Source organism: Heloderma suspectum, chromosome 14 (assembly GCF_057233095.1).
Source record: "Heloderma suspectum isolate Gila_16-S chromosome 14, 16-S_ref, whole genome shotgun sequence".
In the NCBI taxonomy this organism is placed as follows: Eukaryota; Metazoa; Chordata; class Lepidosauria; order Squamata; family Helodermatidae; genus Heloderma; species Heloderma suspectum.
In genome coordinates, this window is record NC_139471.1 from 21,836,241 (window position 1) to 21,844,096 (window position 7,856).

The following is a 7,856-nucleotide window of genomic DNA, read 5'->3' on the forward strand; positions in this document are numbered from 1 at the left end:
GGCCGCCATGTGCGCGCAGGCGGCCGTCGCGGCCCGGAGCGGGCAGCCCCTCGGCCCCGGTGGCGGCGCGTCTCCCCCGCTCAGGCCGAGCCTGGGGGTTCCTCCGGGCGGAGGCCCCGAGGGAGCGGTCGGGGCCCGAGCTCCGCCCCAGACCGACGCTCTCCCTCCGGAGCTCCTTCCGGGGCCTCGGCGCCTGGCCCGGTGGCCCTGGCCCGTTCCCCCCGCTCGGCCGGCGGGCGCCTTCCGCCCTGGCCCGCCTCACCCGAGCGGCGCAGCGAGGGGCGCAGCTTCGGCCCGCGGCGGCAACGCCCAGACGCCCAGGAGGAGAACGGCGGCCGCGCGAGTGAGGGCTTGGCGCCACCTTGCAGCACCACCGAGGACCCGAACCTGCCGCTCTCCCCTCCGCGCAGCGCCGGGCTGAGAACGGGCGTTCGGGCTTTCGCTCTCTGAACAGCTCCAAGCAGGAGTCCGAGCTGCCAGTTCACAAGCGGGCCGGAGAGAGGACAGCTCCCCGCCAGCACGTGATGTTGGAGGGAGATTGCGAGCGGAGGGAGAGCGAGCTGAGCGGCGGGACTGGGGGGCTAGCCAAGGGACTGGACCAAAAGTTAGCGTTTGTATACCGAGTAGGAGATTATTCGCCCTTAATTTCTAACGGTAGCAGCTCAATGCCATTTCCATGGGTTCAATCACCGTTCCATCAGCGACCTGCTCCTTACATTTCCCAGAACTCAGAACACAAAGTGGGAAGTGATGATTCTCTCTAGCCGAGAACCTCTCTCTTTCTCTCCTCCTTTCCCCCCATCCCTTACAGGCGTGCAAATTTAAAGCCTAATTCAGAGGGAGGGGGAGGAGCTAAGGGGGACTGCTTGCAGGGCATTCTGCATTTGAGTCTTGGATCAAGTCTACCCATCTTAAACTTTCCACTGCCTTGGCTGGTTTTATTTGTTTGTTCTTTTTGTTTATAAACTGGGCGTTTTAAAATTCCAAGACTGCCCCCCTCCCACCCCAGCGAATTTGTATATTCTCCATGCATCGAGCCCTTGCTTTCCCCCAGGGGCATAAATTAATCGTCTGCCGCAAAACCTCCACCTCAGATTTCGGAGGCGAATTGAAACGAGGCGCAGCGTCAGCTCAGGGTGGGGGTGGGGGTGGGGGGCATTGTTTGGGAGCACAATTGCAAGCCCTTGCCTGAATCTAGAGAAGGCCAGATATTATTTCCAACCAACAATGCCCCCCCCAAACCGAACGAAGGGGTCCCCCCCTTTTCACCAGGAGGAGTTTAAACTGCAAGTTGGTTGGGAAAACATTCTTAACGAGTGGGGGAGCGAGAGATTGTAGGAAAAAAGGAAGGAAGGAAAAGAGATTGTGGAAGGAAGGAAGGAAGGAAGGAAGGAGACTGTGGAAAGAAGGAAGGAAGGAAGGAAGGAAGGAAGGAGGAAAATAGAGAGAGATTGTGGAAGAAAGGAAGGAGAGAGACTGCGGAAGGGAGGAAGGGAGGAAGGAACGAGAGACTGTGGAAGGTAGAAAGAAAGGAAGGAGAGAGAGATTGTGGAAGGAAGGCAGGAAAGAAGGCGAGAGATTGTAGAAGGCAGGAAGGCAGGAGAGAGAGAGATGAAGGAAGGGGGATTGTGGACGGAAGGAAGGAAGGCAGGAAGGAAAGAGATGTGGAAGGAAGGAAGGAAGGAGAGAGAGAGAGATTGTGGAAGGAAGGCAGGAAAGAAGGAGAGAGATTGTAGAAGGCAGGAAGGCAGGAGGGCAGGACAGGAGAGAGAGAGAGAGAGACAGAGAGATGAAGGAAGGGGGATTGTGGACGGAAGGAAGGAAGGCAGGCAGGAAGGATAGAGAGATGTAGAAGGAAAGAAGGCAGGAAGGGGAGAGAGAGATGTGGAAGGAAGGAAGGCTGGAGAGAGAGATTGTGGAAGGAAGGCCGGAGAGAGTAAGGGAGAGAGTGTGTGGAAGGAAGCGATCAATTACCGGCCAGCCTTGGCCTTTTAGCCTCCCCAGATATTTCAGACCCCTCCCCAGCACACAGTATGGCTTCTTAAATGTTCCTTGGAGGCCACGGAGCCCCGATCCTGCTGCAACCTCTTCCCTCGAAGGACACGATCCAGCTCAACTGAACCGCACTGGAGAGCTCCACTGATTTCAGTGGGAGAGTTATGCGGATGCCGGGCAGACTACGACCGGGGATGACAGGCAATCCCCTGCCCCCGCCCGCCCGCCAAGCAAGGTCCCCTTACCTCACCTCTTGGGCATATCGTTGGCCTTGCCCAGACTCTGCCACATTGCGCAATTGAGCCCCCCCCCCCACACACACACGGGTCCCTGTAGGAGGAGGCGACAGGGCCACCCAACATCACACCAGGTATGCTAGGCTGAAGGATGGAGTCCACTGAACATCCTGCCCCTTCTTTACTTCTGAGTAAGGCTGCCTGCATCTCTCTTCACACTGAAATCGCCCAGATCCTGTCCCTGAGCCTTTCGCCCGGGGGCAGGGATGTACAGAGATGCCAAAAGGGGTCTAGATTTTATTACTGCCAGCCTCCTTGAGCGCCAGTTTCTTAGCAAAAAGGCGGAGTATAAATCAAATAAATAAATAAATAAACAGGGAAGGTCTGTGGGGGAACCGACTTGAGATGGACCCCTGGATATGTGGAGGGGTGGGGGGCTGAGAGACAGGTGATGACATCCCCCTGACCTCTTGGATGCTTCTACCTTTCCTGGACCACCTCTGCTGGGGCCCCCACTTCCCTAGCCCAGAAAGAGCCCGTGTGGTGTAGTGGTTAGAGTGTTGGGTTAGGACTGGGGAGATCGTGGTTCACATCCCGCCATCTCTGCCATGAAGCTCACATGGGCGAACTTGAGCCATCACTGACCCTCAGTCCTAACCTACCTCACAGGGTTGCTGTGAGAGTAAAAAGGGAGAGGAGAGGAGGATCATGTACTCGCTTTGGGCTCCTTGGAGGAAAGGCGGAGGTAGGAACGGAGCACATCACTTCATCCAACAGAGATGTCCTCCCTTTTAAGAAACTCTGGGGGATCTGTCTCATGGCCCAGGAGCCAGAGTGGTGGAACTGATCGACCACAAGCCATCTCCATTTCTGCCGACAAAATCTGCGTGTGTGTTGGGGGTGGGATGTCAGGCAGCTCCAAACGTGGTGGCAATAGCAGCTAAGCGGGAGCCGTGTCCTCAGTGCGGCCCCCTCCAGGTGTGTTGGGCAACACACCTGGAGGGCGTCGGGTTCAGGAAGGCTGCCGCTACGCATCCTCTTTACGCATCCCCTGTCCCTGCGCCTGGACTGCGCTTCCCCGCACCAGATGCGTGGCAGAGCGGCTAAATTTAGTTCCTTTCCAGCAGGGGAAGGGGGCGGGCGTGAGGGGGGAGGTATCCCAGTCTCAGACCCCGACTCATTATCTCGAAGGGGGCTGGAGTCTATATTTTATGTAATTAGATTGATTTAATGCCTGGAAACAGCAACGCGAGAGCTATAATTTAAGAGGGAGGGGGCAAACCCCCCTCCTCCTTCCCTCCCCCTCCTGCCCCCTCTCCCGTCTCCCACCACGAGTTCACCAGCTCTCTTTTCCACTCACCCACCCCCCTCTCTCTCATTATCTGCTGAAGTGATGTGCAAACACAAGAGGAGGGGGAGGAAAAAGGACGAGGAATGCCTGGCGAGGGCTCTCCTGACGTCTGAGTTATACACCGACACTGTTCGGAATAATAATAATAGTAATAATAGTAATAATAGTAATAATAATAATAATATACCACCCCAGCCATCTCTCTCCTGGTGTCTTCTCCATTGGGGGGGGGGCTCTTTCAAAGGAGGGGATGGTCCCACACACACACCAGCCCCCCCCACCCCAGTTGGGAGGAGGCGACAGGTGAGCTTCTGCCCGGCCCGGCCCAGCCCAGCCCAGGGCCATCTGCCGCCCGGCAGACCCGAACGCAGGGGCCCGCTCCCGCGACGGAAGCCGAACAAAGGGAGTGCCCCGCCCAGGGAGGCGCTGGCCGGCTTAATTGCGAGGTTTCAGGTGGTCCCTCCGTCTGCCTGTCTGTGTGTCTGTCTGGGATGCCAAAAGGGAATCAGGGCAGCTCTTGGAGAGGAGGTGGGGGGTGGGAAGAAACACCGCCACCCCTCCAGGCCAAAGCGGGACTGAGTAGACCTAGCAGAAACCCCAGTTCCGGATTAAAACCGAATTGGTGCTCCCGGCTTTGCAGCGGTGTTGAGTTGTGTGCGCCCAGGCTGGCCGGGCCTCCTCCTCGCGTGTAAACTGGGGCCCTCTCCTCGGCAGGCCCCACAGAACTTTGGACGCAGAGATCCCCTTTCCATGGAAACGACAGAGAGAGAGAGGCGTGTGGGGTGTGGAGGCGCCCAGAGGCCCGGCTGAGGGGCTCTGCGCCTGTCTTCGCGCTTGCGTCCCCAATCCAGCGCCTCAAAGACGCCAGGCAGCTGCAACGGAGGACGCCTTTCTCCCTGTGCCTCTTTTCTCCCTGGTGGGGATTTTACATCCATCCATACATTTATACATACACATTTTCTCCTACAATCGATTTAGCCGATTTTGATGCTTACACGAGTGTAACCACGAGTGGAAAAGAAGAAACAGGATCAGACCTCCAGGTTCTGCCTAGTACCAACGAGGCCGGACGTGCCATCCGATAAGCAGGCAACAACAACAACAACAACTGGAGACAATTGAAGTGGGGACCATTTTGCGGGGAAGGGCTAGGGCGGAATCCGAGCTCCATTGCGTCTCTTCTTCCTTTGCTGCCCCCCCCCCCGGTCTTTTCTCCTCTATGGTGTGCACCGTTCATCTTTCTTCCCACTGGGGTGAGATTTGGCTATGGGGCGAAAGCATCTCTTAATTCCCAAGAAGATGACAGGAGAAAAACTGGCGACCTCCCCCTTCTTAATTTTTTGTTTGGATTTTGTACATAGATGGCTAGATAGATGCGTAATAAATACAGAAATGCTACGGACTGGTAATTTGGCGTTTTGGTTTGGCCCGTTTCCAGCCGTGGCCGGCATGGAGCAGTCCGCGCGACACACATTCCCATCGTGTTAATAATTAATTACAAACAACGGACTAAATAGGAACTCTTTTTTCCCCCTTAATTTTTTGTTTTGGCAAGCCAGACGGAGGAATACTTAGGACGAGGACGTGGTCTGACCCAGCCCGCAGGAACCGAGAGGGCACAGCTCGCCCCTCCGACACCCGTCTGGCACGGGAGGTGGCTGGGCTGGGATCTCCGGCCCTGTCCTCCACCCCCGACACACACACGTGCCGCCCGGGGCGGGGCTGCCTTGGCCGGCTCCAGCCGCCCCTGCAACCGCGGAAGGCGACCCTGGGCCGCAGAAGCAGGGCACGCGGCGAGCAGCTCGGGAAGGAGGCATTTTAGGGCGATTGGAAAAACTGCCAGTCAGCGCGAAATCAGACCGGGTCGTCTTCCTGCGCCACGAAATTAGGTAATGAGATGGCTGCCCGAGAGAAGCCAGGAGGAGATGGGGGGGTCTTGTTGGCGTCTCGGGGGTGGGATGGGCTAGTAGCCACCCGGGCAGGATGGGGGGGGAGGGCGGGGGCGCTTCTGCAAGAACTTTGGAGATTTCTGCTCCAGGGGTCCCAGACACTGAAGAGAACGGGTCTCAAAACGCTTCTCTCTCTCTCTCTTTAGGTGTCAAAAAGGGAAGAGAAATCTTCCACCACATGATCCTCTCTAGGGCCCTGTTAAATGCACTGAACTTAAAACAGAACAAGACACGTGAAATATGGGTTTGAGCGTGCCATGTCAGAAGCGTAAAAACGTTGGAAGTCTTTTTTAGTAACGGGTATTAATATTGCATAAAATGCAACGGGGGGGGAGAAAGGCACCGAAAGGAAGGGAGCGGCGGAGGGGGGGGGCTGTGGGGAAAGGGGGGCTGTGGGGAAAGAGGAGCTGGCCTCCTGTGTGGGTTTGTCAAGGTTTTTAAATCTGTGATTATGCTCCAGATGTGTCAATTTCCCCCCGGAGGAGAGAGAAGCGGAGCTGGCGCGTCACACGGTGGTTCGAAGGTGCCGGGAGAGTTGGCCAAAGTGGAGGCACCGTGTTCGCTTCTGTTGCGAGAGACTGACCGGGAGGTCTCGCGCAAGGGCAGGTCAAAGGAATCGGTGCGTATTGCAGAGAACCAGCAAATTCGGACTCTTGGGAAAAGGGAAGGCAAAGGTGGCTACTGGGAAGGTGGGGTGGTCTTGCAGGCCGGGAGGGGCGGTGGGTGTTCTGAGCCGCGGCAGATCGCTCTCAGAAGAGGACGATTTTTAAAAACGAAATTAAAATCCCACCCGATCTGATCGCAGCCACATTTGGGCAGAACCCTCAGGATCCGTCGCAGGCTGCTGGGCTAGAGAACCAAGGGAGGCCCCTGCGCTGCACGGCAATCGAAATCCGACAGACCGCCTGCCCAAATAGGGAAGGGTCTTTTTCCCGGATAGGATTTTCCGGTCCGCTAAAACCTCAGGCCTTAAGGTTAAGCCCCACTGATCGCAGCCACACGGTGAGCCTTACTTTCGAGCAAGCCTGGCGAGGATCGGGCTGGAAGAGCGTGACCCTAAGCGGGCACGTTTATTTGCAAGCCGGGGACGAAGAGAGGACGTGCTTGGGAGCGGGGCGGGCTGTACCACCCGCCCCCTCGCGCGCGGCGCCGGTTGTGCGCTGGCTGGCTTGGCGAGGCGGCACAGCTCTCGGTTCCGAGTCGTCCCCGCCCTGCCCGTCTCTGAGAGGCGCGTCGCGCGCTTCCAAGGGGGAGTTGCCCTCCGCTTCCCTCCTCCCCCCCCCTCCCTCCCTCCCTCCGGCATGCAATCTTCTCAGTAGCTCCATCCTGGCGGCGGGGCACCGTCCGTCCCCCCCATCCCGCGATCTCTCCACCCTGCCTGGCTAAACCCAGCCTCAGAATAAACATTTTACGAGTTCCGCGTGAGCCAATCGGAGAGGTGCGGGGGGGGGGGGCTGCTGCTGCTGCTCTGCTTTGGGTGGCTTCTGGGCTAGGTAAATATTGTGGCACCGGGAAGAAGAGAGGCTTGCGGGGGGGAGCTGAGGGGGGGGGAAGCGGCCCCGGAAGAGTGGATAGATGGATAGACGGGTCCGCAGGCGTGCGTAGGGAGTGAGGCAGGACAATGGTCAGATCCTGCCCTTCCGTGTGAAATTTGACATCGAAAAGCGCAGGCGAGAACGGCCGGCACAAAAGCGAAGGCCAGACGGATGGCCGGGAAGCCATCTTCCGAGGAGGCGCTGGCGCGGAGGGCTTTCGTGGGCTCACGCAGGGTCGGAGAAGGGGGAAGGGAGGCTCCGTGGCCATCTGACCCTTCTGGGGCTGAGAGTCTAGAATGCAGGGAGGGGGAAGACCGGGAGAGCCCCGTATCTAGCATAAAGGGGGGGGCGCCCAAAAAAGTAGAGGGCGGTTAATCTGGTTTGCAGGCCTTTTAAAGACAAAATTGTAAACTTTAAAAAAAAATTTGTTCGTAAAAAAAAAACAGGAGGCAGAGAACATTTAGGGGTCAGCCCCCAGCCCCCCCTTTAGGGGCCTGGACCGGCGGGGAGATCGCCTGCCCTGGCTGCTCCCCTTTTCACCCCGCTCCAGAACCAATTTGAGCACCGGCCATCTTGGGAAGGTCTCCTACGCACGTGCCGGTGGGGAGAGGCACACAAATGTCTCCCCCCCCACACACTTCTGCCAGCTCATTTATTATTTCTCTCTTGGCATCCGGGGGGGGGGCGTTTTCTTTATGCATCTCAGCACAAGCTCCCCCCCCCCTTCCCATCAGTTTAGACACATATATATTCCTGCAGTTTTGTTCAACTGTAGGCTTTCTGCATGGGC